The 24,798-nt window shown below is 39.2% G+C and overlaps 1 non-coding gene across 1 annotated transcript; it reads right to left on the bottom strand.

Annotated features, from left to right (window-relative positions):
* Positions 1-3,746: 3,746 nt before the first annotated feature.
* On the bottom strand, positions 3,747-3,850 carry LOC148550761 (small nucleolar RNA R71). The gene has a single exon (XR_015893403.1). It is a non-coding gene; the product is annotated as a small nucleolar RNA R71 (small nucleolar RNA).
* Positions 3,851-24,798: the final 20,948 nt, after the last annotated feature.

The following is a 24,798-nucleotide window of genomic DNA, read 5'->3' as shown; positions in this document are numbered from 1 at the left end:
CCAGGGCTTTCCAGCAATATATAATAGTTCATACTTTGCCCAAGTTTAGATGATGCAAACTGGCGTTCAACGCCAGCTTTCTGCCCTATTCTGGCGTTAAACGCCAGAAACAAGTTGCAAAGCAGAGTTAAACGCCAGAAACAAGTTACAAACTGGCGTTCAACTCCAAGGAAGATCTCTACACATGAAAGCTCAATGCTCAGCCCAAGCACACACCAAGTGGGCCCGGAAGTGGATTTCTACATCATTTACTTATCTCTGTAAACCCTAGTAACTAGTTTAGTATAAATAGGACTTTTTACTATTGTATTTACATCTTTTGATCATCTCTGGAACACATTATATAACTTGTACGTTCTGAGACCTCCATGGGGGGCTGGCCACTCGGCCATGTCTACCCTATTTTCACTTATGTATTTTCAACGGTAGAGTTTCTACACACCATGGATTAAGGTGTGGAGCTCTGCTGTTCCTCATGAATTAATGCAAAGTACTATTGTTTTTCTATTCAACTCAAGCCTATTTCTTCTCTAACATATTCATTCACATACAAGAACATGATGAATGTGATGATTATGTGACGCTCATCACCATTCTCACTTATGAATGTGTGCCTGACAAACACTTCCATTCTACATGAAAGCAAGCTTGAATGTATATCTCTTAGCCTCCTGATTTACGATCAGAGTCTTCGTGGTATAGGCTAGAATTATTGGCGGCCATTCTTGAGATTCGGAAAGTCTAAACCTTGTCTGTGGTATTTCGAGTAGGATCTGGGAAAGGATGGCTGTGACGAGCTTCAAACTCGCGAGTGCTGGGCGTAGTGATAGACACAAAAGGATTACTGAATCCTATTCCAGCATGATCGAGAACCGACAGATGATTAGCCGTGTGGTGACAGCGCATTTGGACCATTTTCACTGAGAGGACGGGATGTATCCATTGACAACGGTGATGCCCAACATACAGCTTGCCATGGAAAGGAGTATGAAGGATTGGATGAAGACAGTAGGAAAGCAGAGGTTCAGAAGGAACAAAAGTATCTCCATATGCTTATCTGAAATTCTCACCAATGAATTACATAAGTATTTCTATCCTATTTTATATTTTAATTATATTTTAATTATCAAATCTCCATAACCAACTGAATCTGCCTGACTGAGATTTACAAGGTGACCATAGCTTGCTTCAAACCGACAATCTCCGTGGGATCGACCCTTACTCATGTAAGATTTATTACTTGGACGACCCAGTGCACTTGCTGGTTAGTTGTGCGAAGTTGTGAAGAAGAGTGATATTACAATTGTGCGTACTAAGTTGTTGGCGCCATTGAGATCACAATTTCGTGCACCAAGTTCTTGGCGCCGTTGCCGGGGATTGTTCGAGTTTGGGCAACTGACGGTTCATCGTGTTGCTCAGATTAGGTAATTTTATTTTAATTTTAAGCTTTCTTTTTTATTATTTTTATCTTCGAAAATTTTTCAAAATTTTTTTTATTTTATTCTATGTTCTTCAGAATTTTTAAGAATGAATTCTAGAGTTTCATCATGATCTGTTGAAGCCTGGCTGGCTGTAAAACCATGTCTAAATTCTTTTGGACTGAGGCTTCCTCTTCACATGCTTGAACTATGTATGCTGAAGCTTGGCTGGCCATTGGCCATGTCTAGTGTTTTGGACCGGAGCTTTCACTGAAAGCTTGGCTGGCTAGTAAGCCATGTCTAATTCCTGGACCGGAGCTTTAGACTAACACTGCATGATTCCTGGAATTCTCATTAGAAATTTTGAAATCCTTATTTTCTTTTTCAAAATAATTTTCGAAAAATATACAAAAAAATTAATAAAATCATAAAATAAAAAAATTGATGTTTCTTGTTTGAGTCTTGTGTCAATTTTTAAGTTTGGTGTCAATTGCATATTTTTTATTTCATTAAAATTTTCAAAGAACACCTACACGGAACTGTTCTTCATGATCTTCAAGTTGTTCTTGATGATCTTCTTTGTTTTGATCTTTGCATTTTCTTGTTGTGCATCTTTTCTTGTTTCTCATATGCATTTTCAATTTGTTAGTGTCTCAACATTAAAAATTTTTAAGTTTGGTGTCTTGCATGTTTTTCTTTTCTTAAAAGTTTTCAAAAATAAGTCTTGATGTTCGTCTTGATCTTAAAAGTGTTCTTGGTGTTCATATTTTTCTTGTTTTGATTCATAATTTTTATGTCTTGAGTCATTTTGATGTTTTTCTCTTTCTTCATTAAAAATTCAAAAATCAAAAACAATATCTTTCCCTTATTCTCTCATAAATTTTCGAAAATTTGGTTTGATTTAGTAAAAAAGTTTTTAAATTTAATTGTTTCTTATGAGTCAAATCAAATTTTCAATTTAAAAATTCTATCCTTTTCAAATCTTTTTTAAAAATCAAATCTTTTTCATTTTTTTTCTTTCATAATTTCGAAATTTTCAAAATTTATTTTCAAAATCTTTTTCTTATTTCTATTTCATATTTTCAAAATTAATGCTAACAATTAATGTGATTGATTCAAAAATTTTTAGTTTGTTACTTGCCTAGTAAGAAAGGTTCAATCTTTAAATTTTAAAATCATATCTTTTTGTTTCTTGTTAGTCTAGTAATCAACTTCAATTTTCAAAATCAAATCTTTTTAAATTCAAATCTTTTTCAAAATGATTTTCAACCATATCTTTTCAATGTCAATCACATCTTTTTCAAAATCAATTTCAAAATCTTTTCTAACCTCTTATCTTTTCAAAATTGATCTTCAAATCTTTTTCAAATTAATCCTATCTTTTTGTTTGATTCTTATCACCTAACTAATTTTTCCTCTCTAATTTTCGAAAACTCTTCCCCACTTTTTCAAAATTCCTTTTTAATTAACTATTTGTTTTAAATTATAATTTAATTTAATTTCATTTTTCTTTTTAAAACTTTCGAATTGTAACTTCAAATTTTAAATTAAAAACAAAAATATTTTTATTTTATTTTATTTAATTTTTGAATTCTTCCCTCTCTCATCCCCTTCTATTTATTTAATTATCTACTAACACCCCTCTTTCACTCAAAAATTCGAACCCACTCTTCTCCTCTGTGTTCGAATTCTTATCTTTTCCTTCTTCCATTCTTCTCTTCTTATACTCATATAAGGAATCTCTATACTGTGACATAGAGGATTCCATATTTTCTTTTCTGTTCTCTTCTTTTTCATATGAGCAGGAACAAGGATAAGAACATTCTTGTTGAAGCTGATCCTGAACCTGAAAGGACTCTGAAGAGGAAGCTAAGGGAAGCTAAAGCACAACTCTCTGAAGAAAATCTGACAGAAATTTTCGAAAAAGAAGGAGACATGGCCGAACCCAACCACAATGCAAGGAAGATGCTTGGTGACTTCACTGCACCAAATTCCAACTTACATGGAAGAAGCATCTCAATCCCTTCCATTGGAGCAAACAATTTTGAGCTAAAGCCTCAATTAGTTTCTCTGATGCAACAGAATTGCAAGTTTCATGGACTTCCATCAGAAGATCCTTTTCAGTTCTTAACTGAATTCTTGCAGATTTGTGATACTGTTAAGACCAATGGGGTTGATCCCAAGGTCTACAGGCTTATGCTTTTCCCGTTTGCTGTAAGAGACAGAGCTAGAATATGGTTGGACTCTCAACCTAAAGATAGCCTGAACTCTTGGGATAAGCTGGACACGGCTTTCTTAGCCAAGTTCTTTCCTCCTTAAAAGCTTAGCAAGCTTAGAGTGGATGTTCAAACCTTCAAACAGAAAGAAGGTGAATCCCTCTATGAAGCTTGGGAGAGATACAAGCAACTAACCAAAAAGTGTCCCTCTGACATACTTTCAGAATGGACCATCCTGGATATATTCTATGATGGTCTGTCTGAATTATCAAAGATGTCATTGGACCATTCTGCATGTGGATCCATTCACCTAAAGAAAACACCTGCAGAAGCTCAGGAACTCATTGACATGATTGCAAATAACCAGTTCATGTACACTTCTGAAAGGAATCCTGTGAGTAATGGGACGCCTCAGAGGAAGGGAGTTCTTGAAATTGATACTCTGAATGCCATATTGGCTCAGAATAAAATATTGACTCAGCAAGTCAACATGATTTCTCAGAGTCTGAATGGATTGTAAGCTGCATCCAACAGTACTAAAGAGGCATCTTCTGAAGAAGAAGCTTATGATCTTGAGAACCCTGCAATAGCAGAGGTGAATTACATGGAGGAACCCTATGGAAACACCTATAATCCCTCATGGAGAAATCATCCAAATTTTTCATGGAAGGATCAACAAAAGCCTCAACAAGGCTTTAATAATGGTGGAAGAAACAGGTTTAGCAATAGCAAGCCTTTTCCATCATCCTCTCAGCAACAGACAGAGAATTCTGAGCAGAATCCATTTAGCTTAGCAAATATAGTCTCTGATCTATCTAAGGCCACTCTAAGTTTCATGAATGAAACAAGGTCCTCCATTAGAAATTTGGAGGCACAAGTGGGCCAGCTGAGTAAAAAAGTCACTGAAACTCCTCCTAGTACTCTCCCAAGCAATACAGAAGAGAATCCAAAAAGAGAGTACAAGGCCATAACCTTACTTGGTGTGGCCGAACCCAGAAAGGAGGAGAAGGACGTGAATCCTAGTGAGGAAAACCTCCTGGGACGTTCACTGACTAATAAGGAGTTTCCCTTTGAGGAACCAAAGAAATCTTAGGCTCATCTAGAGACCATAGAGATTCCATTGAACCTCCTTTTACCATTCATGAGCTCTGATAACTATTCATCTTCTGAAGAAGATGAAGACATTGTTCAAGGGCAAGCTGCTCAGTATTTGGGAGCAATCATGAAGCTGAATGCCAAGCTATTTGGTAATGAGACTTGGGAGGACGAGCCTCCATTGCTCATTGATGAACTAAATATCTGGGTTCAGCACACTTTACCTCAAAAGAAACCGGATCCTGGTAAATTCCTAATTCCCTGTAACATAGGCACCATGACCTTTGAGAAGGCTCTGTGTGATCTGGGGTCAGGCATAAACTTAATGCCACTCTCTGTAATAGAGAAACTGGGAATCTATGAGGTACAAGCTGCGAGAATCTTACTAGAGATGGCAGACAAATCAATGAAACAGGCTTATAGATTAGTAGAGAACTTGTTAGTAAAGGTTGAAGGCCTTTACATCCCTGCTAACTTCATAATCCTAGACACTGGGAAGGATGAGGATGAATCCATCATCCTTGGAAGACCCTTCCTAGTCACAGCATAAGCTGTGATTGATGTGAACAGAGGAGAGTTGGTCCTTCAACTGAATGAGGACTACCTTGTATTTAAGCCTCAAGGTTCTCCTTCTGTAACCATGGAGAGGAAGCATGAAAATCTTCTCTCACTGCAGAGTCAACCAAAGACCCCATAGTCAAACTCTAAGTTTGGTGTTGAGAGGCCATAACCAAACTCTAAGTTTGGTGTTAAGAGACCTCAACATTGTTCTGATTTACTGTGAGGCTCCATGAGAGCTCACTGTCAAGCTATTGACATTAAAGAAGCACTTGTTGGGAGGCAACCCAATGTTATTTAATTATATTTAATTATTTTCCATTTCTATTTTATGTTTTTTTTAGGTTGATGATCATGTGAAGTCACAAAAACTACTGAAGAATCAAAAATAGAATGAAAAATAGCATTAAAAATAGCTCACCCTGGAGGAAGAACTTACTGGCGTTTAAACGCCAGTAAGAAGCATCAAACTGGCGTTTAACGCCAGGAAGAAGCATCAAGCTGGCATTAAATGCCAGAAACAAGCACCAGACTGGTGTTTAACGCCAGAACAGAGCATGGAATTGGCGTTAAACGCTAGAAACAAGCAGCAAGATGGCGTTTAACGCCAGACATGCATTCTAAGGGCGTTTTACACGCCTAAATGGAGCAGGGATGTTAAGTCCTTGACCCCTCTGGATCTGTGGACTCCACAGGATCCCCACCTACCCCACCTCCTCTTCTCTCCTCTTCACACCTTTTTATAACTCTCTTCCCCAAATACCCTTCACCAATCACCTCCATACCTCTTCCCTAAATACCCTTAACCAATCACATCCATCCATTCTTCCCCATAAACCCCACTTACCTCCAAAATTCAAATTCTTTTCCCTCCCAAACCCAACCCTAATGGCCGAAACCTACCCTCCACCCCACCCTTATATAAACCCCTCAACACTACTCCATTTTCACACATTACAACCACCACTTCTCCCCCTTGACCGAATACACTCTCTCCCTCCATTTCCTCCATTTTCTTCTTCTTCTACTACTTTCTTTCTTATTTTGCTCGAGGACGAGCAAACCTTTTAAGTTTGGTGTGGTAAAAGCATTGATTTTTGTTTTTCCATAACCATCAATGGCACCTAAGGCCAGAGAAACCTCATGAAAGAGGAAAGGGAAGGCAATTGCTTCCACCTCTGAGTCATGGGAGATGGAGAGATTCATCTCAAAGGTCCATCAAGACCACTTCTATGAAGTTGTGGCCAAGAAAAAGGTGATCCTTGAGGTCCCTTTTAAGCTAAAAAAGAGCGAATATCCGGAGATCCGACAAGAGATTAGAAGAAGAGGATGGGAAGTTCTCTCTAATCCTATTCAACAAGTCGGAATCTTAATGGTTCAAGAGTTCTATGCAAATGCATGGATCACTAGGAACCATGATCAAAGTAGGAACCCGAATCTAAAGAATTGGCTTACAATGGTTCGGGGGAAATACTTAGATTTCAGTCCGGAAAATGTAAGGTTGGCGTTCAACTTGCCAATGATGCAAGAAAACGCACGCCCCTACACTAGAAGGGTCAACTTTGATCAAAGGTTGGACCAAGTCCTCATGGACATATGTGTGAAAGGAGCTCAATGGAAAGTTGACTCAAGAGGCAAGCCAGTTCAATTGAGAAGACCGGACCTTAAGCCTGTAGCTAGAGGATGGTTGGAGTTCATTCAACGCTCAATTATTTCTACTAGCAACCGGTCTGAAGTTACTGTAGACCGGGCCATCATGATCCATAGTATCATGATTAGGGAGGAAGTGGAAGTTCATGAGATTATACCTCAAGAACTCTACAAGGTGGCTGACAAGTCCTCTACTTTGGCAAGGTTAGCCTTTTCTCACCTCATTTGCCACCTCTGCAATTCGGCTGGAATTGACATAGAGGGAGACATCCTCATTGATGAGGACAAGCCCATCACTAAGAAAAGGATCGAGCAAACAAGAGATCATGGACCTCAACAAGAGCATGAGAAAATTCCTCACCATGAAATCCCTGAGATGCCTCAAGGAATGCACTTCCCTCCACAAAACTATTGGGAGCAAATCAACACCTCCCTAGGAGAATTAAGTTCCAACATGGGACAACTAAGGATGGAACACCAAGAGCACTCCATCATTCTCCATGAGATTAGAGAAGATCAAAGAGCTATGAGGGAGGAGCAACAAAGACAAGGAAGAGACATAGAGGAGCTCAAGAGCACCATTGGTTCTTCAAGAAGAGGAAGACGCCACCCTCACTAAGGTGGACTCGTTCCTTAATCTCCTTGTTCTTATTTTCCTATTTTTCGGTTTTTGAGCCTTATGTTTTATTTATGTTTGTGTCTTTACTATATGATCATTAGTGTTTAAGTGTCTATGTCTTAAAGCTATGAATGTCCTATGAATCCATCACCTCTCTTAAATGAAAAATGCTTTTAATCACAAAAGAACAAGAAGTACATGATTTCGAATTCATCTTTGAAATTAGTTAATTATTTTGATGTGGTGACAAGACTTTTTGTTTTCTGAATGAATGCTTGAACAGTGCATATATCTTTTGAATTTGTTGTTTATGAATGTTAAAATTGTTGGCTCTTGAAGAATGATGAAAAAGGAGAAATGTTATTTGATAATCTGAAAAATCATAAAATTGATTCTTGAAGCAAGAAAAAGCAGTGAATACAAAAGCTTGCGAAAAAAAAAAGAAAAGAAAATTGGCAAAAAAAAAATAAAAGAAAGAAAAAAAAGCAAGCAGAAAAAGGCAGTAACCCTTTAAACCAAAAGTCAAGGATAATAAAAAGGATCCAAGGCTTTGAGCATCAGTGGATAGGAGGGCCCAAAGGAATAAAATCCTGGCTTAAGTGGCTAAACCAAGCTGTCCCTAACCATGTGCTTGTGGCGTGAAGGTGTCAAGCCAAGAGCTTGAGACTGAGCAGTTAAAGTCAAGGTCCAAAGCAAAAAAAGAGTGTGCTTAAGAACCCTGGACACCTCTAACTGGGGACTCTAGCAAAGCTGAGTTACAATCTGAAAAGGTTCACCCAGTTATGTGTCTGTGGCATTTATGTATCCGGTGGTAATACTGAAAAACAAAGTGCTTAGGGCCACGACCAAGACTCATAAAGTAGTTGTGTTCAAGAATCAACATACTGAACTAGGAGAATCAATAACACTATCTAATTTCTAAGTTTCTATAGATGCCAATCATTCTGAACTTCTATGGATTAAGTGAGATGCCAAAACTATTCAGAGGCAAAAAGCTACTAGTCCCGCTCATCTAATTGGAGCTAAGTTTCATTGATATTTTGGAATTTATAGTATATTCTCTTCTTTTATACTATTTGATTTTCATTTGCTTGGGAAAAAGCAACAATTTAAGTTTGGTGTTGTCATGAGCGGATAATTTATACGCTTTTTGGCATTGTTTTTACATAGTTTTTAGTATGATTTAGTTAGTTTTTAATATATTTTTATTAGTTTTTAAATAAAAATCACATTTCTGGACTTTACTATGAGTTTGTGTATTTTTCTATGATTTCAGGTATTTTCTGGCTGGAATTGAGGGACTTGAGCAAAAATCTGATTCAGAGGCTGAAGAAGGACTACAGATGCTGTTGGATTCAGACCTCCCTGCACTCAAAGTGGATTTTCTAGAGCTACATGAGTCCAAATGGTGCGCTCTCAACTGCGTTGGAAAGTAGACATCCAGGACTTTCCAGTAATATATAATAGTCCATACTTTACTCAAGTTTAGACGACGCAAACTGGCGTTCAACGCCAGCTTTCTGCCCTATTCTGGCGTTAAACGCAAGAAACAAGTTGCAAAGCAGAGTTAAATGCCAGAAACAAGTTACAAACTGGCGTTCAACTCCAAGGAAGACCTCTACACATGAAAGCTCAATGCTTAGCCCAAGCACACACCAAGTGGGCCCGGAAGTGGATTTCTACATCATTTACTTATCTCTGTAAACCCTAGTAACTAGTTTAGTATAAATAGGACTTTTTACTATTGTATTTACATCTTTTGATAATCTCTGGAACATATTATGTAACTTTTACGTTCTGAGACCTCCATAGGGGGCTGGCCACTCGGCCATGTCTACCCTATTTTCACTTATGTATTTTCAACGGTAGAGTTTCTACACACCATAGATTAAGGTGTGGAGCTTTGCTGTTCCTCATGAATTAATGCAAAGTACTATTGTTTTTCTATTCAACTCAAGCCTATTTCTTCTCTAAGATATTCATTCGCACACAAGAACATGATGAATGTGATGATTATGTGACGCTCATCACCATTCTCACTTATGAACGCGTGCCTGACAAACACTTCCGTTCTACATGAAAGCAAGCTTGAATGCATATCTCTTAGCCTCCTGATTTACGATCAGAGTCTTCGTGGTATAGGCTAGAATTATTGGCGGCCATTCTTAAGATCCGGAAACTTTAAACCTTGTATGTGGTATTTCGAGTAGGATCTGGGAAGGGATGGCTGTGATGAGCTTCAAACTCGCGAGTGCTGGGCGTAGTGACAGACGCAAAAAGATTACTGAATCTTATTCCAGCATGATCGAGAATCGATAGATGATTAGCCGTGCGGTAACAGTGCATTTGGACCATTTTCACTTAGAGGACGGGATGTAGCCATTGACAATGGTGATGCCCAACATACAGCTTGCCATGGAAAGGAGTATGAAGGATTGGATGAAGACAGTAGGAAAGCAGAGGTTCAGAAGGAACAAAAGCATCTCCATATGCTTATCTGAAATTCTCACCAATGAATTACATAAGTATTTCTATCCTATTTTATATTTTAATTATATTTTCATTTAGCAATAGCAAGCCTTTTCCATCATCCACTCAGCAACAGACAAAGAATTCTGAGCAGAATCCATCTAGCTTAGCAAATTTAGTCTCTGATCTATCTAAGGCCACTGTGAGTTTAATGAATGAAACAAGGTCTTCCATTAGAAATTTGGAAGCACAAGTGGGCCAGCTGAGTAAAAGGATCACTGAAATCCCTCCTAGTACTCTCCCAAGCAATACAAAAGAGAATCCAAAAGGAGAGTGCAAGGCCATTGACATAAGTACCATGGCCGAACCTGTAAGGAAAGGAGAGGATGTGAATCCCAAGGGGGAAGACCCTCTGGGACGTCCAGTGATCAATAAGGAGCTTCCCTCTGAGGAACCTAAGGAATCTGAGACTCATCTAGAGACCACAGAGATTCCATTAAACCTCCTTATGCCATTCATGAGCTCTGATGAGTATTCCTCTTCTGAAGAGAATGAGGATGTTACTGAAGAGCAAGCTGCCAAGTTCCTTGGTGCAATCATGAAGCTGAATGCCAAATTATTTGGTATTAAAACTTGGGAAGATGAACCTCCCTTGTTCACCAATGAACTAAGTGATCTGGATCAACTGACATTGCCTCAGAAAAGACAGGATCCTAAAAAGTTCATAATACCTTGTACCATAGGCACCATGATCTTTAAGGCTCTGTGTGACCTTGGTTCAGGAATAAACCTCATGCCCCTCTCTGTAATAGAGATACTGGGAATCTATGGGGTGCAAGCTGCTAAAATCTCATTAGAGATGGCAGACAATTCAAGAAAACAGGCTTATGAACAAGTAGAGAACGTGTTGGTAAAGGTTGAAGGCCTTTACATCCCTGCTGATTTCATAGTCCTGGATACTGGAAAGGAAGAAGATGAATCCATCATCCTAGGAAGACCTTTCCTAGCCACAGCAAGAGCTGTGATTGATGTGGACAGAGGAGAATTGATCCTTCAATTAAATGAGGACAACCTTGTGTTTACAACTCAAGGATCTCTCTCTGCATCCATGGAGAGGAAGCAGAAAAAGCTTCTCTCAAAGCAGAGTCAAACAAAGCCCCCACAGTCAAACTCTAAGTTTGGTGTTGGGAGGCCACAACCAAACTCTAAGTTTGGTGTTGAACTCCCATATCCAAACTCTAAGTTTGGTGTTGGAGAGTCTCAACAATGCTCTGAACATCTGTGAGGCTCCATGAGAGCCCACTGTCAAGCTATTGACATTAAAGAAGCACTTGTTGGGAGGCAACCCAATTTTTATCTAACTATATTTTTCTTGGTTATATGTCTTTATAGGTTCATGATCATGTGGAGTCACAAAATAAATATAAAAATTGAAAACGGAATCAAAAACAACAGAAGAAAAATCACACCCTGGAGGAAGCATCTGCCTGGCGTTCAACGCCAGAACAGAGCATGGTTCTGGCGCTGAACGCCCAAAATGGGCAGTATCTGGGCGCTGAATGCCCAAAATGGGCATCATCTGGGCGCTGAACGCCAGAATGGCACCCTGGAGAGGAGCTGGCGCTGAACGCCCAGAACAAGCATGGTTTTGGCGTTGAACGCCAGAAATGGCTAGTAAATGGGCGTTGAACGCCCAAAATGGGCACCAACCTGGCGCTGAACGCCCAGAGTTGTGTGCAAGGGCATTTTGCATGCCTAAATTGGTGCAGGGATGTAAATTCCTTGACACCTCAAGATCTGTGGACCTCACAGGATCATCTCAGGATCTGTGGACCCCACAGGATCCCCACCTTCCTTCCTCATAATCCTAGTTTTTTTTCCACATCTTCTTCTTCATCTATTCCTTATTCTTTTGCTCGAGGGCGAGCAACATTCTAAGTTTGGTGTGGTAAAACAATTATATAAAGGTCTATAGCTCAGTGGTAGAACATTTGACTGCAAATCAAGAGATCCCTGAGATACCTCAGGGGATACATTTTCTTCCACACAATTATTGGAGGCAACTAAGGGTGGAACATCAAGAGCACTCCATCATCCTTCATGAAATTAGAGAAGATCAAAAAGTAATGAGGGAGGAGCAACAAAGACAAGGAAGAGACATAGAAGAGCTCAAGAACATCATTGGTTCCTCAAAAAGGAAACGCCACCATCACTAAGGTGGATTCATTCCTTGTTCTTATTTCTTCTGTTTTTCGTTTTCTATGTTATGTGCTTATCTATGTTTGTGTCTTCATTACATGATCATTAGTAGTTAGTAACTTTGTCTTAAAGTTATGAATGTCCTATGAATCCATCACCTCTCTTAAATGAAAAATGTTTTAATTCAAAAGAACAAGAAGTACATGAGTTTCGAATTTATCCTTGAACTTAGTTTAATTATATTGATGTGGTGACAATGCTTCTTGTTGTCTGAATGAATGCTTGAACAGTGCATATGTCTTTTGAAGTTGTTGTTTAAGAATGTTAAATATGTTGGCTCTTGAAAGAATGATGACTAGGAGACATGTTATTTGATAATCTGAAAAATCATAAAAATAATTCTTGAAGCAAGAAAAAGCAGCAAAGAACAAAGCTTGCAGAAAAAAAATAGGCGAAAAAAAATAGAAAGAAAAAAAAAGCAAGCAGAAAAAGCCAAAAGCTCTTAAAACCAAGAGGCAAGAGCAAAAAGGCAATAACCCTTAAAACCAAAAGGCAAGGGAAAATAAAAAGGATCCCAAGGCTTTGAGCATCAGTGGATAGGAGGGCCTAAAGGAATAAAATCCTGGTCTAAGCGGCTAAACCAAGCTGTCCCTAACCATGTGCTTGTGGCGTGAAGGTGTCAAGTGAAAACTTGAGACTGAGCGGTTAAAGTCAAGGTCCAAAGCAAAAGAAGAGTGTGCTTAAGAACCCTGGACACCTCTAATTGGGGACTTTAGCAAAGCTGAGTCACAATCTGAAAAGGTTCACCCAATTATGTGTCTGTGGCATTTATGTATCCGGTGGTAATACTGGAAAACAAAGTGCTTAGGGCCACGGCCAAGACTCATAAAGAAGCTGTGTTCAAGAATCATCATACCGAACTAGGAAAATCAATAACACTATCTGAACTCTGAGTTCCTATAGAAGCCAATCATTCTGAACCTCAATGGATAGAGTGAGATGCCAAAACTATTCAAGAGGCAAAAGGCTATAAGTCCCGCTCATCTGATTTGAGCTATGTTTCATTGATAGTTTGGAATTTATAGTATATTCTCTTCTTTTTATCCTATTTAATTTTCAGTTGCTTGGGGACAAGCAACAATTTAAGTTTGGTGTTGTGATGAGCGGATAATTTATACTTTTTTTGGCATTGTTTTCAGTATGTTTTTAGTAGGATCTAGTTACTTTTAGGGATGTTTTCATTAGTTTTTATGTTAAATTCACATTTCTGGACTTTACTATGAGTTTGTGTGTTTTTCTGTGATTTCAGGTATTTTCTGACTGAAATTGAGGGACTTGAGCAAAAATCAGATTCAGAGGTTGAAGAAGGACTGCTGATGCTGTTGGATTCTGACCTCCCTGCACTCAAAATGGATTTTCTGGAGCTACAGAACTCGAAATGGCGCGCTTCCAATTGCGTTGGAAAGTAGACATTCAGGGCTTTCCAGTAATATATAATAGTCCATACTTTGGCCAAGAATAGACGACGAAAACTGGCGTTCAACGCCAATTCTCTGCCCAAATCTGGCGTCCAGCGCCAGAAAAGGAGCCAAAACCAGAGTTGAACGCCCAAATTGGCACAAAAGCTGGCGTTCAACTCCAAGAAGGACCTCTACACGTGCAACACTCAAGCTCAGCCCAAGCACAGACCAAGTGGGCCCCGGAAGTGGATTTATGCATCAATTACTTACTTCTGTAAACCCTAGTAGCTAGTTTATTATAAATAGGACCTTTCACTATTGTATTAGACGTCTTTTTGACCATCTTTGAACGCATAGTTCTTAGAACATGGGGGCTGGCCTCTCGGCCATGCCTGGACCTTTCACTTATGTATTTCCAACGGTAGAGTTTCTACACTCCATAGATTAAGGTGTGGAGCTCTGCTGTTCCTCAAAGATTAATGCAAAGTACTACTGTTTTCTATTCAATTCATCTTGTTTCGCTTCTAAGACATTCATTCGTACTTCAATCTGAATGTGATGAACGTGACAATCATCATCATTCCCTATGAACGCGTGCCTGACAACCACTTCCGTTCTACCTTCGACTGAATGAGTATCTCTTAGATCTCCTAACCAGAATCTTCGTGGTGTAAGCTAGAATGATGGCGGCATTCAAGAGAATCCGGAAGGTCTAAACCTTGTCTGTGGTATTCCGAGTAGGATTCAATGAATGAATGACTGTGACGAGCTCCAAACTCGCGATTGCGGGGCGTTAGTGACAGACGCAAAAGGATAGTAAATCCTATTCCAGCATGATCGAGAACCGACAGATGAATAGCCGTGCCGTGACAGGGTGCGTTGACCATTTTCACTGAGAGGATAAGATGAAGCCATTGACAAGGGTGATGCCTCCAGATGATTAGCCGTGCCGTGACAGGGCATTTGATCATTTTCCCGAGAGATGACCGAAAGTAGCCATTGACAGTGGTGATGTATCACATAAAGCCAGCCATGGAAAGGAGTAAGACTGATTGGATGAAGATAGCAGGAAAGCAGAGGTTCAGAGGAACGAAAGCATCTCCATTCGCTTATCTGAAATTCTCACCAATGAATTACATAAGTATTTCTATCCCTATTCTATTAATTATTATTCGAAAACACCATTATCAATTTATATCTGCCTAACTGAGATTTGCAAGGTGACCATAACTTGCTCCATACCAACAATCTCCGTGGGATTCGACCCTTACTCACGTAAGGTATTACTTGGACGACCCAGTGCACTTGCTGGTCAGTTACACGGAGTTGTGAGCCGTGGTTTTGGCATCATGTTTTTGGCGCCATTTCCAGGGAAAGAAAGAGCAATGAACTTTACATAATTAAAGTGTAATCACGATTCCGCGTACCATGACCATAGCTTGTTTCAAACCGACAATCTCCGTGGGATCGACCCTTACTCACGTAAGGTTTATTACTTGGACGACCCAGTGCACTTGCTGGTTAGTTGTGCGAAGTTGTGAAGAAGAGTGATATTAAAATTGTGCGTACCAAGTTGTTGGCGCCATTGAGATCACAATTTCGTGCACCACAAATCATCACATATATGTTATAGCCTGGGCAATTGTGGATGTCGAGAATACGGAGAATTAGAAGTGGTTTCTGGAGCTGCTCCATGAAGAACTGAAGATTGATGGTTTAGAGGTTATAGAAAACTCTCGTTGCGAGTATAGTTACTAAACCAAGTAATCAACCTTTCTTACAAACGTTTTGGTTGTCACAAGTAACAAACCCCTAAATAAATTGTTAACCGAAGTATTCAAACCTCGGGTCGTCTTCTCAAGGAACTGCAGGGAAGTATGTTCTTATTATTGATTATGAAGATTGTAAATCGGGATTTTGAAGATGAGGAACAAGTAATTTGAATTGCAATTAAAAGTAAGTAAATGACTGTAAAATAAATAAATAACTGTAAAAACACACTTTTGGCAAGGTATGAGAAATTGGAAGTCCAACCTTAGTTATCCTTATCAATAACAATGAAAGTTGAATCTTAATTCCACTTTGTTAACCTTTACTCAAATAAAGGAAGGTCAGGGGATTAATTGGTTGATCTTCGAATCCTATTTATTTCCTAAGAAAAGATTGGGATTATGGAAGTTCAGTTCAATTAACAAAGATAATAATTATCAATTATGTTGTTGAATTGGATAACTCTTGAGTTACTAATTTCTTAACCAAGACCAAAAGGAGAAAAATAAATCTACTTGGAATAAAAATATCTTCAGAGTAAAAGTATCAATAGCATGAATAAGAGAAATCAATATTAAACTGAAATACCTCAAATAACATTAATTCAAATAATCTGTAACCTGAAAGGATTCATAAAGTAGCTTGCAAAAGTAAATAAAAGGAATATTGAACCTGATCAAAAGAGGTAATCCTGAAAGTGAATGAAAAATCCTAAATCTAAATCCTAATCCTAAAGAGAGAGAGAATCTCTCTCTAAACTAAATCTAATTCATGGAAAGTAAAAATTGGCGAGCTCCCTCTGAATGGATGCGTTCCCTCACTTTATAGCCTCTAATCTGTGTTTTCTGGGCCGAAAACTGGGTCAAAAATAGCCCAGAAATCGCCCCCTGCGTATTCTGGTACGTTCAGGTCGCGGACAAGTGACGCGGAGGCGTCGTCCACACGGCCGCGCGGATTGGAGTTCGCAGATGCGACGCATCCGCGTAAATCACGCGTTCGCGTCGCCTAGCATCAGGGCAACTATGGCATATTATATATCAAATCGAAGCCCCAGACGTTATCTTTCCAATGCAACTGAAACCGCGTCATTTGGATCTCTGTAGCTAAAATTATAGTTGTTTGAGTGCGAAGAGGTCAGGCTGGACAGCTCAGCAATTTCTCCAACTTATTGTATTCCTTCCACTTTTGCATGCTTCCTTTCCATCCTCTGAACCATTCCTGCCCTGTAATATCTGAAAATACTTAACACACATATCAAGGCATCTAATGGTAATAGGAGAGGATTAATAATAAGTAAATATAAGATCAAAGAAGCATGTTTTCAATCATAGCACAAAATCAGGAAGGAAATATAAAACCATGCAAATATTATGAATATGTGGGTAAAGAGTTGATGAAATCCACTCAATTGAGCACAAGATAAACCATAAAATAGTGGTTTATCAACCTCCCCACACTTAAACACTAGCATGTCCTCATGCTAAGCTCAAGAGGAGCTATAAAGATGAAGAGGAATGGTAGAAAGTATGAAATGCAATCCTATCTATATGAATGCAACTAAATGCAAAATGTTTCTACCTACTTGGTTAAAAGTAAATAAGCTTTTCAAGACAAACATAAATTAAATTTCACTAATTCAAATTATACAATAAAAGACAAGTAAACTTGTAAGAAGATAGCTCATGAAAGCAGGGAACATAGAATTAAGCATTGAACCCTCACTAGTATTGTATATCACTCAAACTCTCAAGTGTCTAAGGTCAATCACTCTACTCTTCCCTAATCATGCTTTCTAAACTTTGTTCTTCATCTAACCAATCAACAAATATTTAGCATACCAATGCAAACATCATGAGGTCTTTTCAGGGTTGTAATGGGGCTAAGGTAAAGGTAAGGATATATGTATGGTCAAGTGAGCTATAATATGAATCTTTGACTAACCTAAGCTCTCACCTAATATACATATACTCTATATACTTTTAAATTCATGCCTAACTACCCATAATTCCCACTTTTGTATGATTCCCATACTCATGTACCAAAATTTTGATATTTCTTTACTTTTATCACATGAGCATTGATCATTTATTAACTTAGCATTGGGGTAATTTTGTCCCCTTATTTATTTATTGAAAAAAAATTTTTGAATCATATAAGCAAACATAACTTATCAATGCACATGGATTTTCCATTATTTTTCTATTTTGGTTTTTTTTTTCATGAGTAGGTTTCCCAAATTCCCAATATTCAAATAAATTAGAAACATGATACATTCCCTTATTAACCCATGTTCCCACAGTTTCCCCACACTTAGTTGATGCACAATTTCTATCTTAAGCTAACCAAAGATTCACTTGGGATTTTTAATTTGTTTTCTGCTTAAGGCTAGTAATGTGGTTATAGAACAAGAGGGGATTAAGCTCAAGGGGCTAACAAAGGTGATGTAAAAGGTAGGCTTATTTGGGATAAGTGAGTTAATAACAAATAATGGCTTCAATCATATGCAAGCATGTAAATACACTAAATATTGGACATATAGAATGGAACAAAGCAAAGATTGCAATCATAGTAAAGAAAACACACAAGAATAAAAATTTATGGTTAAATAATGTAACCATGTAAATAAGCTCAAAATCTCACAGGTTGTGTGTTTTTTAGCTCAAAAACCATGTTCCAAATATAACTTCAAACAAGTTTTAACAGAAATTTTTTTTTAAATTTAAATTAGTGAAGTACTATAAAAATTTCTTGAAAAAGAAAATATTACTTCAACCAAGTAGTAACTAAATGCACAAAATCAAATAAACATGCAATCAAATATGTAAATGCAACAATGAATTAACAAAGAAAATAAGACAATGGTGTTGAAAGGAGGAAAATAGCTAACCCATGGAGATCGGTATCGACCTCCCCACACTTAAAGATTGCACCGTCCTCGGTGCATGCTGAGATGTGCGGTGAACGGGCTGCTACAACTGATGCTTTTCTCCAAAGATTGTGCAGATGAACTTGTCTTATCTCCCCATGTAAACGTCTTCCAGTTCCCTTCCGGGTGGCCATCCTGAAAGAAAAAGGGAAGAAAGGTAACCCAATAATAAAGATAAGAAAATAAATAAAGTATGGGTGGGTTAATGCCAAATGATAAGGGTCTCATTTACATGGAAGCTTCAACATGTACGTGAGAAAACAATAGAAGCCATGGCATACCAGTGGTGCAAGATTTGAAACATAGGGGAGGAGAGTGTGGGTAATGAAAGACAGTATAAGCTCATGTCAATGCAAAAAGGAATACAAATATCATAAAGGAATAGCATTGATTTAAATAATATTACCCAACAGTGTAAACAAGTCACTAAGCACCAAATAATACCGAAAAAGTTGCAACAGTTAAATAAGAAAATCAACACCAAAGGAAAAATAATAAATGTAGAAAAGAAAAGAAAAAATATGCACTAAATTAAAATGCAATGAATGAAATATGCAAATAAATTAAGTAAAATAAAATGAAAGATAAGAAGAATGAGAAGGGAAAGAAGTGAGTAAGAAAGGAGGGAGGGAAAAATTAGGATTGGGGAAGAAAAGATAAGATATTTGGCAAATTAGGATAAGCTGTGCGGCGCAGGCGACGCGGTCGCATGGGGCACGCGGTCGCGCGGCTTGCGCTTAAACTGATTGACACGGTCGCGTCGGTCACGCGGTCGCGTGACCCATTTTATGCTACTGGTGCAAGGACAGCCTCGCTCTCTCATAACTCTCTGTTCAAAAATCATTAATTGCCAAATATTGGGTGACGCGATCGCGTGGGGCACGCGATCGCGTGAATGGGCACTTAGTAGGATGTGACGCGGCCGCGTAGGCACGCAGTCACGTGAGATGGACTGCGCGTCCAGCGCCAGTCCAGCACCACTCTAGCACAACTTTCGGCTGTGCACCATTATTACGTCGAAATCCTGGTCACGTGGTTGCGTGGGAGGCCAGTATTCCCACTCGACGCGGACGCATCGGCGACGCGGTCGCGTGGGACGATTTGTGCCACGGGCACGCCTCCAGCAACGCTCCAGCATGACTCTCTGTTCGTTTTTATTTTCTCCCCTCTCCTTGCGACGCGAACGCGTCGCTGATGTGGTCGCGTCGCGTGGTATTTTTTTTTATATGTGGAATGCGGAATGCAATATGCAGAATGCAGTGCTTAATGTGAATGCTATGCATGATTCCAGGTTCAATAAAATAAAATAAAATTCAAAAACAAACAAAACTAAATAAAATTAAAATTACAAAAGGAACGATCATACCATGGTGGGTTGTCTCCCACCTAGCACTTTTAGTTAAAGTCCTTAAGTTGGACATTGGAAGGGCTTCCTGTTATGGTGGCTTGTGTTTAAATTCATCCAGAAATCTCCACCAATACTTGGAATGCCAATAGCCTCCGGGGTCCCAAACTAGGCATGTAAAGTTTCTGAGCAGCTTCAAACAGATTTTCAGGCTCCCGGGGTGACAAATGTCAGAATAGATTTCAGGATCCCAAGCCTTGTTTTTAAATCCGCCTCCGTCTTGATCTCCATGTTTCCATCCGGGCGGTTTAAAAAGTAAATTCTCACTATGGTAACTTGGTGCACGAAATTGTGATGTCCAGGCTCAAACTATTCCTGGCACGTGAGCAACTTGGTACGCATAATCGTGATTACACATTCATAATTTGTCACAACTTCGATACAACTGACCAGCAAGTGCACTGGGTCGTCCAAGTAATACCTTACGTGAGTGAGGGTCGAATCCCACGGAGATTGTTGGTATGAAGCAAGCTATGGTCACCTTGCAAATCTCAGTCAGGTGGATATAAAATAATCATGGAGTTTTCGAATAATAAATAATAGAATAGGGATAGAGATACTTATGTAAATCATTGGTAGAAGTTTCAGATAAGCGAATAGAGATGCTTTTCGTTCCTCTGAACCTCTGCTTTCCTGCTATCTTCATCCAATCAGTCTCACTTCTTTACATGGCTGGCTTTATGTGATACATCACCACTGTCAATGGCTACTTTCGGTCATCTCTCGGGAAAATGATCCAATGCCCTGTCACGGCACGGCTAATCGTCTGGAGGCATCACCCTTGCCAATGGCTTCATCTTATCCTCTCAGTGAATAATATGCTCACGCACCCTGTCACGGCACGGCTATTCATCTGTCGGTTCTCAATCATGCTGGAATAGGATTTACTATCCTTTTGCGTCTGTCACTAACGCCCTGCAATCGCGAGTTAGGAGCTCGTCACAGTCAATCAATCATTGAATCCTACTCGGAATACCACAGACAAGGTTTAGAATTTCCGGATTCTCTTGAATGCCGCCATCATTCTAGCTTACGCCACGAAGATTCTGGTTAGGAGATCTAAGAGATATTCATTCTAGCTTATTTCATGTAGAACGGAAGTGTTTGTCAGGCACGCGTTCATAAGGGAGAAGGATGATGAGCGTCACACATAATCATCACCTTCATCACGTTCTTGGGTGCGAATGGATATCTTAGAAGTGAAATAAGATGATTTGAATAGAAAACAGAAGTACTTTGCATTAATCTTTGAGGAACAGCAGAGCTCCACACCTTAATCTATGGAGTGTAGAAACTCTACCGTATGAAAATACATAAGTGAAGGTTCAGGCATGGCCGAGATGGCCAGCCCCCTAAAACGTGATCAATAGTCTCCTAAGATGAACAATGAATTAAAACTGAGACCAAAGATGCCTAATACAATAGTAAAAGGTCCTATTTATAATAAACTAGCTACTAGGGTTTACATGAGTAAGTAATTGATGTATAAATCCACTTCCTGGGCCCACTTGGTGTGTGTTTGGGCTGAGCCTGAGTGTTGCACGTGCAGAGGCCATTTGTGGAGTTGAACGCCAATTTCTATGCCAGTTTGGGCGTTCAACTCTGGTTTTGGATCCTTTTCTGGCGCTGGACGCCAGATTTGGGCAGAAGGCTGGTGTTGAACGCCAGTTTACATCATCTATTCTTGGCCAAAGTATGGACTATTATATATTTCTGGAAAGCCCTGGATGTCTACTTTCCAACGCAATTGGAAGCGCGCCATTTCGAGTTCTATAGCTCCAGAAAATCCACTTTGAGTGCAGGGAGGTCAGAATCCAACAGCATCAGCAGTCCTTCTTCAACCTCTGAATCTGATTTCTGCTCAAGTCCCTCAATTTCAGCCAGAAAATACCTGAAATCACAGAAAAACACACAAACTCATAGTAAAGTCCAGAAATGTGAATTTAACATAAAAACTAATGAAAGCATCCCTAAAAGTAACTAGATCCTACTAAAAACATACTAAAAACAATGCCAAAAAACGTATAAATTATCCGCTCATCACAACACCAAACTTAAATTGTTGCTTGTCCCCAAGCAACTGAAAATCAAACAGGATAAAAAGAAGAGAATATACTATAAATTCCAAACTATCAATGAAACATAGCTTCAATCATATGTGCGGGACTTATAGCTTTTTGCCTCTTGAATAGTTTTGGCATCTCACTTTATCCATTGAGGTTCAGAATGATTGGCATCTATAGGAACTTCAGATTTCGAATAGTGTTATTGACTCTCCTAGTTCAGTATGATGATTCTTGAACACAGCTTCTTTATGAGTCTTGGCCGTGGCCCTAAGCACTTTGTTTTCCAGTATTACCACCGGATACATAAATGCCACAGACACATAATTGGGTGAACCTTTTCAGATTGTGACTCAGCTTTGCTAAAGTCCCCAATTAGAGGTGTCCAGGGTTCTTAAGCACATTCTTTTTTTTTTTTTTGCTTTGGACCTTGACTTTAACCGCTCAGTCTCAAGTTTTCACTTGACACCTACACGCCACAAGCACATGGTTAGGGACAGCTTGGTTTAGCCGCTTAGGCCAGGATTTTATTCCTTTAGGCCCTCCTATCCACTGATGCTCAAAGCCTTGGGATCCTTTTTATTTGCCCTTGCCTTTTGGTTTTAAGGGTTATTGGCTTTTTGCTCTTGCCTCTTGGTTTTAAGAGCTTTTGGCTTTTTCTGCTTGCTTTTTCTTTTTCTTTCTAATTTTTTTTTTCGCATATTTTTTTTCTGCAAGCTTTGTTCTTTGCTTCTTTTTCTTGCTTCAAGAATCATATTTATGATTTTTCAGATTATCAAATAACATGTCTCCTAGTCATCATTCTTTCAAGAGCCAACATATTTAACATTCTTAAACAACAACTTCAAAAGACATATGCACTGTTCAAGCATACATTCAGAAAATAAGAAGCATTGTCACCACATCAATATAATTAAGCTAAGTTCAAGGATAAATTCGAAACTCATGTACTTCTTGTTCTTTTGAATTAAAACATTTTTCATTTAAGAGAGGTGATGGATTCATAGGACATTTATAACTTTAAGACAAAGTTACTAACTACTAATGATCATGTAATGAAGACACAAACATAGATAAGCACATAAACATAGAAAACGAAAAACAGAAGAAAGAAGAACAAGGAATGAATCCACCTTAGTGATGGTGGCGTTTCCTTCTTGAGGAACCAATGATGTCCCTGAACTCTTCTATGTCTCTTCCTTGTCTTTGTTGCTCCTCCTTCATTACTTTTAGATCTTCTCTGATTTCATGAAGGATGATGGAGTGCTATTGATGTTCCACCCTTAGTTGCTTCCAATAATTGTGTGGAAGAAAATGTATCCCCTGAGGTATCTCAGGGATCTCTTGATTTGCAGTCAAATGTTCTACCACTGAGCTATAGACCCTTGATGGAAGCTTTTGTCTTCCCTTTCCTCTTTCTAGAGGTTTCTCTGGCCTTAGGTGCCATCAATGGTTTTGGAAAAAACAAAAAAAGCTATGCTTTTACCACACCAAACTTAGAATGTTGCTCGCCCTCGAGCAAAAGAAGAAAGAATAGAAGAATAAGAAGAAGATATGGAGGAGATGGATGGGAGTGTGTATTCGGCCATATGGGTGGATTGGGTGGGAGAGAGATGTTGGTAAGTGAGTGTAAGGATGTGAGTGGTCGAGGGTTAATAGGGAAGAGTGTTTGTTGGGAATAGAGGATGATTGAGAAGAGGGAAGAGAGTGAGTGGAGGTATGTGGGGATCCTGTGGGTCCACAGATCCTGAGATGATCCTGTGGGGTCCACAGATCTTGAGGTGTCAAGGCATTTACATCACTGCACCAATTTAGGCATGTAAAATGCCCTTGCACACAACTCTGGGCGTTCAGCGCCAGGTTGGTGCCCATTTTGGGCGTTCAACGCCCCTTTGCTGCCATTTCTGGCGTTGAACGCCAGAACCATGCTTGTTCTGGGCGTTCAGCGCCAGAAACATGCTCTGTTCTGGCGTTTGAACGCCAGGCAGATGCTCCTCCAGGGTGTGATTTTTCTTCTGCTGTTTTTGATTCCGTTTTTGATTTTTTTGTTTATTTTGTGACTCCACATGATCATGAACCTATAAAGACATATAACTAAGAAAACTATAGTTAGATAAATAAAAATTGGGTTGCCTCCCAACAAGCGCTTCTTTAATGTCAATAGCTTGACAGTGAGCTCTCATGGAGCCTCACAGATGTGCAGAGCTTTGTTGAGACTCTCCAACACCAAACTTAGAGTTTGGATATGGGAGTTCAACACCAAACTTAGAGTTTGGTTGTGGCCTCCCAACACCAAACTTAGAGTTTGACTGTGGGGGGCTCTGGTTGACTCTGCTTTGAGAGAAGCTTTTTCTGCTTCCTCTCCATGGTTGCAGAGAGAGATTCTTGAGTTTTAAACACAAGGGAGTCCTCATTCCATTGAAGGACTATTTCACCTCTGTCAACATCAACCACAGCTCTTGCTGTGGCCAGGAAAGGTCTTCCTAGGATGATGGATTCATCCTCTTCCTTTCCAGTATCCAGGACTATGAAATCAGTAGGGATGTAAAGGCCTTCAACCTTTACTAACACGTCCTCTACTTGTCCATAAGCCTGTTTTCTTGAACTGTCTGCCATCTCTAATGAGATTTTAGCAGCTTGCACCCCATAGATTCCCAGTTTCTCTATTACAGAGAGGGGCATGAGGTTTATTCCTGAACCAAGGTCACACAGAGCCTTAAAGATCATGGTGCCTATGATGCAGGGTATTATGAACTTCCCAGGATCCTGTCTCTTCTGAGGCAATGTCAGTTGATCCAGATCACTTAGTTCATTGATGAACAAGGGAGGTTCAACTTCCCAAGTATCAATGCCAAATAATTTGGCATTTAGCTTCATGATTGCACTAAGAAACTTGGCAGTTTGCTCTTCAGTAACATCCTCATTCTCTTTAGAAGAGGAATACTCATCA

The sequence above is a fragment of the Arachis ipaensis genome, chromosome B7, assembly GCF_059453495.1.
Source record: "Arachis ipaensis isolate K30076 ecotype BB chromosome B7, ASM5945349v1, whole genome shotgun sequence".
NCBI lineage: Eukaryota > Viridiplantae > Streptophyta > Magnoliopsida > Fabales > Fabaceae > Arachis > Arachis ipaensis.
This window is presented reverse-complemented; position numbering and strand designations above follow the sequence as displayed.